Raw genomic sequence first — 9827 nt, forward strand, 5'->3', positions numbered from 1 at the left:
TCCCGAGGAATATCGAACGTGCCGGTCCGCCGCAGAAGAGGGATCCTCTCTGGGGTGCCCGGTCTCACCATGAGAGGCTGCAGCCAGTCCCAGGAGCATCGCTCGAACTTGCCGAGGTCAACGGCCACACCTTGGATGGCGAGCGTCACGGACTCGGCCAGACCCCCAAGTCTCCCGTCGCCAGAGCGTAGCTGACGATGCGACCTTCCTGGCCCGGAGCCAGGTCGATAATCCACGGACAGCGCCGTTCATCCTTCGATTACGCCTCGGGTCACGCGCCTCGAGGGCTCGTGCCGTTCCGAACGCCGTGCTTCACGTGCTCTACTTTTTCGCGCCGCAGGCAGCCTCTTATATATGACACCTCGCCACCACTCCACCTCGAGGAAGAAGAGAGCACCGGTCCCCCTCCCCCACTTCACTTTTCTCACCCCACCCCCTCAGAGCACCCCTTTGCTGCCGCAATGTCTCGCCTATTAAATGCAGAAATAAATACGTAAAAAATATTCCGCTCTATCCTTGTCAATTGAATTCGCGGCGCGTATAAGCTATGACGCTCAAAGACTGGCGGAGGGCGGACGCACCAGCCTTCGGCTACGTTCACACTTGGGAAGCGGCAAGCGGGCGGAAAGGCCAAAGCGGGCACCAACCCTAGATGTTCAGATTTGTTTCGCCACCGCAGCGGCAACCGCTTCCGCTTTCGCCCACATCCATCTAGTCTGCGTACGTTTGCCCACGTGGTGGCGCTCTACATCGCACCATTTCAAGAGGTGTGTTCATTCATTGACCAATTTGTCATTATAAGCGATCGTTTCGCGCAACTGCGCGTGTCGTCTGCAACTTTATTAGTCTGCCATCGCTGCCATGGACGAGGAAGAGGAAATAACTTTCATACTTTTAGCCATTTGCTTTCTGGCAATAGAAAATGAACAACAGAAGGAGCGGCCACCCAGGAAGCGGCGATGTTGGGTTCGCCCGGCTTTGCAAAAGCGCGAGAAGTTGGGTCACGCCAACGCTTTGTTGCCGCACCTCAGGTCCCGCGACGTTGAATACTACCGAAAGTAAGTATTCTTGACAGTTTTTGCGTCTTGCTAAGTGCTCAGCTATGCTTTCTTTTTTTGCTAGCTATTTAAGGATGCCGCCGTGAAGTTTCGATACTCTTGGAACTCGTGGGGCCTCGAATAACAAAGGCGAATACGAGGTTCCACAAGGCCATTCCGCAAGACCAACGCCTAGCTTTGGCTGTGAGGTAAGCACACTGTCATGTCCATGTTTTGATTGCATAATGGTTTCGGATTTAAGCACTTGTGCTGTATTTTCATGCATACGAAGGAAGAGTTATGATTAATTCACTATAAGTTTGGCGCATTTTATGGCGCTTCCGTTAGATTTTTAGCAGCTGGCGAGACACTTAGGTCGTCGTCATTTAATTTCCTGGCTGGACGTTCGAGTGCTTGCATTATCATCGCTGAGGTCTGCCAAGCAATATGGGAAATCCTTGGTCCACTTTATGTTAAATGTCCGTCATCCGCAGTTCAGTGGCTCAACGTAAGTAGCATCTCCAAACATTTGGACTATGCGAACATTCAAGTATTGTGCTATTCGATGTTCAAAATTAGTATTTGGTTTTTCAGTGTCATGATCGGCGCCTTTCATTTACCTTTACCGCAGTACAGTTTTGTCATGCCGCGAGGCATATTGCCGTGCAGTGAAGCACATAAAGAATGCGAAGGAGTATTGTTACGGAGCCGAGTATGCGTTTGTTTATGTGTGAGGCATGCGCCGTCAACGGTCACAATACAAACACCGAGAAGTCTATAATTGTAGCCGAAACGTCTAACCAGAACAAAAGCACTGTACCGCAGCTGTCTTGTGTTTACACTTCGTCTAGTCATTTCAACAGTCTCCATTTTTTTTATTTGTGCACTTTTTTACTCTTGCGTTCTTTTTCTTAGCTTCTCGCATGCACAGACGCACCTGAATCATGCCTTGCTATTGATTAACCTTTTTATACGTTTGACATTTATTTAACAAGTTCTACTGGACCAAATTTGGATCTCACTCTTCCACAGAAGTAAGCAGGAGTTTCACTTCCATTACTCCCAAATTATCTTAGGCCAAGTAGAACACATATGTACTTTCCTAACTTTCCCTCTTATTTAATCATAAATTCGAACTTGATAAAAGCACATTAGACTACTGCAGTTGCATAACTAGGAAATTAGGAACAGCTCTGAGAGCTTCTGTCTTTGCATTAAGCAAAAGTAGATGAACAGACAATTTTCTGTAGAGACACAGATAGTGAGTACTAACGCATGGCAACTAAAAGATGTTGCATGTGTAATGCAAGGTTGAAGAGCTTCACATATTGTTACTCAGTGCAGATTTTAGATTCTGGACGTGTAGTCAAAATCTGAGAAGCAACAGTTGTAGCATTATATATTATATGCTAGGGTTTGATGTGCCAAAACTATTTTCTCATTATGAGGCACACTTTAATGATGGACTCCAGTTAACCTGGACAACCTGTGGTTTTTACCGAGCAATAGTTCAATCACAGACCGTGAATTGCAACACTCAATATTGTCTGTGTGTTCTGCACTGTCAACTTCGCCCTACGAAGCGGCATTTACCTCAGATTGGGTTGCATACCTGACTACGAAGCGGCATTTACCTGAGATTGGGTTGCTTGCAGCTTTGCACAAATGGCAGATTTTACTATGTTATGATGTGGCTTTCACTAAGTAGTGTTTCATTCTGCTTTTCCGTTAGGTTGCACAGGAGTTTGAGGAAAAGTGGAACCTGCCTCAATGTATTGGTGCCATTGATAGCAAACACGTCATCATTAAGTGACCCACCATATCAGTAACCTTAAGCAGAGACTACAAGAGTAGTTTCAGCAAATAATTGCTTGCGATAAGTGATGCGAGTTACAGGTAGGGATGATTTCCACTGTTGAGCTATCAATTAAAGAAAGAAAGGAAGGGCATTAAGAAAGTCGCAGCATAAATAGCCAAGCACGCGGTTAACATTGTCAATATTGCATTTGGTATGTAAGCAACGAAGTTAGATTAGCCATGATATGGTCTCACCCGCCCTGGTTGCTCATTGGATATGGTGTTCGGCTGTTGGGCACGAGGTCACGGGATCGAATCCCGGCCACGGCGGCCGCATTTCAATGGGGGCGAAATGCGAATACACTCGTGTACATAAATTTAGGTGCACGTTAAAGAACCGCAGGCGGTCCAAATTTCCGGAGTCCCCCACTACGGCGTGCCTCATAATCAGATCGTGGTTTTGGCACGTAAAACCCCATAATTTTTTTAATGATGTGGTCTCCTAGAGACGTGTACTAAGAGTAAACAGGGTCCAAGGGAATGGCAAGATAATGAGCAGATGGGCAATCAGTGGTTCTGGATATACATGACTGTGGACTTTTAATATTTATATCCATTAACCATTTGATGCATTAGTTAAATATAGCACGAACGTGAGATTGCAATATTGTAATGTCGCCATCATTATAGTCGGGTACAACTTTAGAAGACAGGAGGAGGCCCCGCCCAGTTGACCGAAGCGCAGCAGCCAATTCCTCCGCGACTCAAGAAATAGTCCCGCTCAAAAAATTGTGACTGCTTCTAAAACGCCTATTTGTCGGTATAAATAAGATTTGTGTATCTTGACGAGTGGTTTGGTAAAACTATCATGATGGAAATGCTACCGCACATGCCGGATCGCGAGAGAAAAATAACTCCGTGCCTTCTACAACGCTGTGCGTCGTCTGCTACGGAGCAAGATCGACGGCACCGGGCGTAGTAGTCGCTGGTTTAATAGCATAAGATTCATATATACATTTTTGTGTGTTTGCACAACCTTATTTTTTAATGTGTTGGGCTTATTTTTAATTATTATTTTTTTCTTTTTTTTCGCGGTGGCGAACCAGCGATCTCGTGAGTTCGCGCACGATCGCGCGCGGCATTCCGTGCCAGTTTTCGGCATGGAGCCCAGCGAGGGGACATCGGAACGCGATCCTTTGTTGCCGAACGAGCCTTGTGTCGCCTCGATGACCACACCACCAAGGAGCCTCGGCAAGAACAAGAGCGGCCACATCCTGAACAGCGATTCACGCAACATGATCTTCCACTGCTACACGTTTTGGCGTAACAGGCAGCCTGAATGCAGCGTGGAGGACACGAGCAAGTTTGCCGCCGATATGCTCGGTGTCAGCGAAAGGACTGTGTTCAGGGTGAGGGAGGAAGTTAAAGCTTCGCATTTTTCGGGTGGCAAACTGACGACGCGCTCGCGAAAGCGCCCACGCGATGCGGAGAAGAGAAGACGCAGCGCGAAGTTTGACAGTTTCACGTTGTGCGCGCTGAGGTCATGTGTGCACGATTTCTTTCGCCGCAACGAGATACCGACGGTCGAGAAGATAACTACCGAGTTTCCCCATTACTAAGGCGGTGTACTGTGCGTTGCCTGCTTGCCGAGATCGGCTTCAAGCACGAAAAGAGAAGCCGCAACTCGCTGCTTATCGACCGGGATGACATCACCAATTGGCGGAATCGCTACCTCCGTGACGTGGAGCGCTACCGGGCGGAAGGCCGAAAGATCTTCTACCTTGACGAGATATGGGTGACGGCGGGACACACTCGGTCGATCGTGTGGACAGACACCGTGGTGCAGAAGCGCGGACGCCTGTTCGCTCGAGCAAATGGCCTGACGACGGGTCTAAAACAACCTTCAGGGAAAGGTCAGTGCCTGATCGTGACGCACATCGGCAGCGAGGATGGTTTCGTCGACGGCTGCTTGGATGTATTCAGAGGCCAAAAGACAGGCGACTACCACGATGAAATGGATGGCAATCGCTTTGAGGGCTGGTTCAATGACGTTCTGCAGAAGTTGCCAGCTGGTAGCGTCATTGTTTTAGACAATGCCCCTTACCATAGCCGGCGAGAAGAGAAATTGCCGACGACGGCCTGGAAGAAGGAAAAGATACAGGAGTGGCTCACAAGCACGAACATCACAACGGCGGAGGATCACCGGAAGGCACATAGACCTGAGGTGGTCCCTTACATTCATAAACTTTCCTACAATCTAAAAAAGGTGGCAAGTAGGCAACGCGTGCCAATTTGCTTTTCTGTCCCAAATAAGCTGGGACAGTTGTGCCTACGTATCTGCAACACCAGTAAACGTAGATGCCAGAAGAACCACCAATCGCCGTTCGTCAAATGTTCCACTGGAGTGGTTTATTGCATTCCCATGTCATGTGGGAAGGTTTACGTCGGCGAAACTGGTCGCTGCGTCAATGACCGTTTAGGGGAACACGCTAAAAAACTTAAAAAACGAGATGACAAGTACGCACATACAGTTTCGCACGTTAGCATGTGTACTGATTGTGATGCCCGGTTAAAAGAGACAAAGATTCTAGGAAAGAGCAGTGACACGGCCACGCGCATCAGTTTGGAAGCCTACCACATTAGGAAGTTCGGCAGCAAGTGCTTCAGCACCCCTTCCCTTGCTCTCTTTGATGCTGAATTTGATCTCGATGCGGCTATCGGGGTTTCAGATTGGAAATAAAAATAATTGTTTGCGTCTTGTTGCGCTTGGTTGGTTGTTCGCGCTTGCGTTTATGGCACGAGTTTACCCTTGTTATTTTTCCCCTTTCCCTTGCTTCAACCTGGCATATATAAGGTGCGCTATCCTTGCCAATAAAACAGGTTGTTAGTCAGCGCTTGTGTGTACGTGTCTCCCTTCGTGTGGTCGTCTGTTTGCGCTGTTGCCCAAAGTTTCAAGGATGAATGTTACAAGAGATAACTAATTCCCAGGAGGTTTGACCGATATATATGTTTGAACATACTTAAACGTACCTGATAACAACACTTCTGCATGCATTTGATTCTAATAAAAATGTTATATGTGCTTCCTTAGGTTTCTATATGTAGAAAGTGGGCGCTTCTGCAGCGAGTCCGATGGAGGCGTGTTTGCACGCACCAAGTTTCAGGAACTGATTGTAGCAAACCAACTTGGAATCCCCGAAGACTCCGAGATAGGCAGCGTTGGCCAGATGCCCTATTTTTTGTTGGAGATGAGGCTTTCCCTCTGAAGACCTTCAGGATGAGGTCTTATTCTCGCAAAAGTAAGCTACAGTAGTCTTTTTGATGTCATTTATGCTGTGCGTTGTTGTAACGGCACTTTGCTTTCCTGTAATTTTTATTTACGTCAAGTTTATCTTGTACATTGTTACAGCCCTTCAACCAATGCTTGTCACCACATCTGATTCAAATCAGTCATTTGAAGAAAAGCACCAAAGGAGAATACTTAATTATCGCCTGAGCCGAGCTCGAAGGTCTTGAAGAATGCTTTTAGCATTATGGCACACAGTTGGCGGATTATTCGATGGCCATTTAAAGCACAAGATGATAATGTCAATCGAATTGTGTGTGCTTGTGTAACACTACACAATTTCTTGCTCCTTGAGTCGCCTGCATCTCGGGCTGCGTACTGTCCACCTGCTACTGCTGACTGTGAGGACTGGCAAGTGCAAGGGCCGGAAGGCAGCATGAATGCTTTGTCTGCATTGCGCGCAACAGCCTTTAACTCAACCAGGCATTTTTAGTTTTAACAAACATTGTCGTGCATCGGTGTTGCAGAGCATTGTCTATTTTACGGATATGTGCATAAGTACACCTCATACTGAAAAATATGTGACCTCTGAATAGCTGAAAGGGCCATTTGCTTAAAAAGCATTTCTGGATGCAGGTGCACTTATTTTCTAGTGACAGCTCTTTTTACCTGTTATCTACTTCCAGTTCGAACCTACTTTGGTGGAAGACTGTCTCTTTCAGCCAAAACCTAGTATGTTCTGTAAGGCATTCAACGCATTTCAAAAGACCACTCACAATAAAAATTTATTAAAGAATTTGGGCTTTACATCACAGCATCTTCCACAAAGTAATCCTGAAAAATATGCATCACTTATATAGTACAGAAGCCTGGTATTGTTTTGGCCTAGCATTTTAATACATAGTGATATTCTCCGAGTATTTTAATTGAAGATTAAGCCCAAATATCACCTTTGATTGAAATCCTTTACCGAAATGATGAATTTATAACACAGTAGGTTTTCTACACACAATTTGGTTGTCTAACCGTGCTACTTCCATATTTATTTTCTGTCTAGGCAAGCCTGTGCTGTGAGGGACAAGCTCTGCCAGTACTGCATTTCTGATAATGGGAGGGTCCCCTGGCAAGACAGCATCATCAATACCACCGCATAGAGAGTAGGTCTTTATTTGCAATAAACATTTCAGGTTTACATATGACCACAGTGCAAACAGTACTGCGATTAAAAAAATAGTGCACTTAAAAAGCGGCTTTCAAGGAATATAAAACCTGGATACAAACGCTATGCTGTGCAGTTCTGTGCACAGCATGACTAGCCCTTATTTCCACGATCCTCGGTGTATAACATTATCAAAAGGATAACAATTGGGTACAAAATGTACTGCGTAGTTTTGAGCTCCCCAAACACTTCCTTCACAACTTTATACAAGAGCTTAACTATCACATATACAGACTTAGTACTCTTTTCAGTGCAATAAATCTTAAAATTGGCAGATTGTACTGTGGAGTTCTGTGCACAACGTGCCTAGTTCAGAGAACAGCAAACCCTTAGTTTTACAGTCTTTGACAATGCCCTAAATATCACTCGTAATTTCAATAAACCTTTCAATAATAATTTCACTTTCAATAAACAATAAATACGCATCGCAGGCACAAACTTTGTACTGTATAGCTCTGTGCAATGCAGAATGAGTTAAACACGCCAAACCCTTATCGCAATTGGACAAGAGCTTAAGCATCACATATAGTATCACACAAAAAGACAGGTAACTTTCTACCATACAGGACTAGTTCGAGGCACTTAAGGATCTGTGATATTAAATATGTTAAAAGAAAAAATGGAATACGAGTACAAACAATAGAACTTGAATACGAACAATGAACTTAAATATAACAGATAAAACAACTGTGGTATGTACTGTAGATCAAAAAAGTTTACGAACCAAGGGATCTGGCAAAAAGATGAATATGTCCTCAGCCTCAAAATGCAGCGTGGTATTGCAGGCTGTATTTTGACGTGGCACACACAATGACACACACCGACAGTCATAGTGTGTGCCACGTCTCTTCTCTATACTTTTGACTGGTTTTTTACTACTCACCATGTAGCTGTCTGTACGGAAGGACTATTGTTCAGTCTTCCGAGCCCTCACTTCCAGTACTTTTTGCTAAATGACAGCTTGGATGGCACACATAGTGTCAAATTGGTCATCAGGAGGCAATAACCGCGAAAATCCGGCAGCTGCCATGTAAAAATGGTACGGAGTGTCTCGAGCTTCTTCTTTTCTTCGCCGCTCCATTCCTACTGATTTGATGTGATCAAGGCATGCGCCACCAACTGTTGCACTGCAGGAACCACTGCCATCAGGGCTGTAAAGGAAAGGATGTGTTCACTACTGTTGCCCATCAGTGTACCAATTTCTACATTACCGCTGTGGATTTTTCGATGTATTTGCCACCTTTCTTGGTCTTGGGGTCCTATAAGGACAAGGTTGGTGAGCTAGTTTTGGCAATGTATATGTAAATGGGTAGAGGAACCTAATCACACATAACGTTTCACTAATGTCAGCCACACCCTCTGGCTCGACATCATCATCATTGTCAGGTTGCCTGAAAAAAAAGAACTTGCTGCTTTTTAGGGTACATTAAAACATAACTGTTACCATTCTTGCGTCGTTCTTGCATGTTGTGTGTGAAACTCTGCATCTTGTGCGCTCTCTAAAGTTTCCGGCACCAGCATTTCCTCCAGTTCATCGGCTTCACCTGTTGCTGCAGCATCTTCAGTGTCTTGGCTTTCTACTCCTGTGGCTTCAGCAATGCTCATTCTGCATAAATAACAAATAAATCAATTACAGCTGTTGCTTACTGATATCTGTATGCAATTTAACAATGTGAATTATCTTGTGTGGCGTTTTAACACTAAAAATTTTTTTCAGAACTTGCTCATTACTATCTCTAAAACCAGATTATTATGGACACTTGAAGAATCTGAGATGGCAATGTACGCAAAAGCCGCTTAATTTTTCGCGTAGGCACAGTATCGTGAGGATATGAAGCATTTTGATGTTCACAAATGACGTAACTATAAGTTATGCATACGTGTAGTTCCCACCATTTCAAATGTTTAGCTTAACATATTACTTTCCAATATACATATGGGCCCTTGCTCCTGGACCTCAGTTGCCCTTATGGCAATCAAGCCCACTAATGATCAGAATTTAGGATGACAAGAAATCATACCTACAAAATATTCCCATACTAAATCGTGTGTCCGTTTGGTTCACGCTGCAGTAGTCTTCAATTACGGGCAAGCCAGCGTCGCAGCGAGCGTTGTCATGCAGTTTGAAGCATATGTGAATTAGCATGCGGTGTAGATGTTACAAATACGCCTGTCAGTTATTCACTCACCCATCAAAGGAGCCAAATTCAAGGTAGCTGTGCAAGCTAGAAAAGTGAAGTATGCAATAAAATGTTGAAGCGCGGAAAAACAAGATACTCTCAAATTTCTTGCTCGGGGAAGCAGTAACTCAATACATGCAGCAGAGGTGAATACTTTGAACGTCGTCATGTTTGCCAAGCAGACCAGAAAGGTAACAGCAATCCATTAACAGGCGTTCGAACGAACAAAGTCAAAGGATGCTGACCGGTAAGGTCTCAGCAACCCCACTGACTGTGCAAACAAATTTCAAGGCAGGTGTGTGAATACA

At 45.0% G+C, this 9827-nt stretch overlaps 1 pseudogene; it reads left to right on the forward strand.

Annotated features, from left to right (window-relative positions):
- The first annotated feature begins 1132 nt into the window (after nt 1-1132).
- LOC125941362 (uncharacterized) lies at nt 1133-7194 on the forward strand (annotated as a pseudogene).
- Nucleotides 7195-9827: the final 2633 nt, after the last annotated feature.

This window comes from Dermacentor silvarum, chromosome 11 (genome assembly GCF_013339745.2).
Source record: "Dermacentor silvarum isolate Dsil-2018 chromosome 11, BIME_Dsil_1.4, whole genome shotgun sequence".
NCBI classification, from domain to species: domain Eukaryota; kingdom Metazoa; phylum Arthropoda; class Arachnida; order Ixodida; family Ixodidae; genus Dermacentor; species Dermacentor silvarum.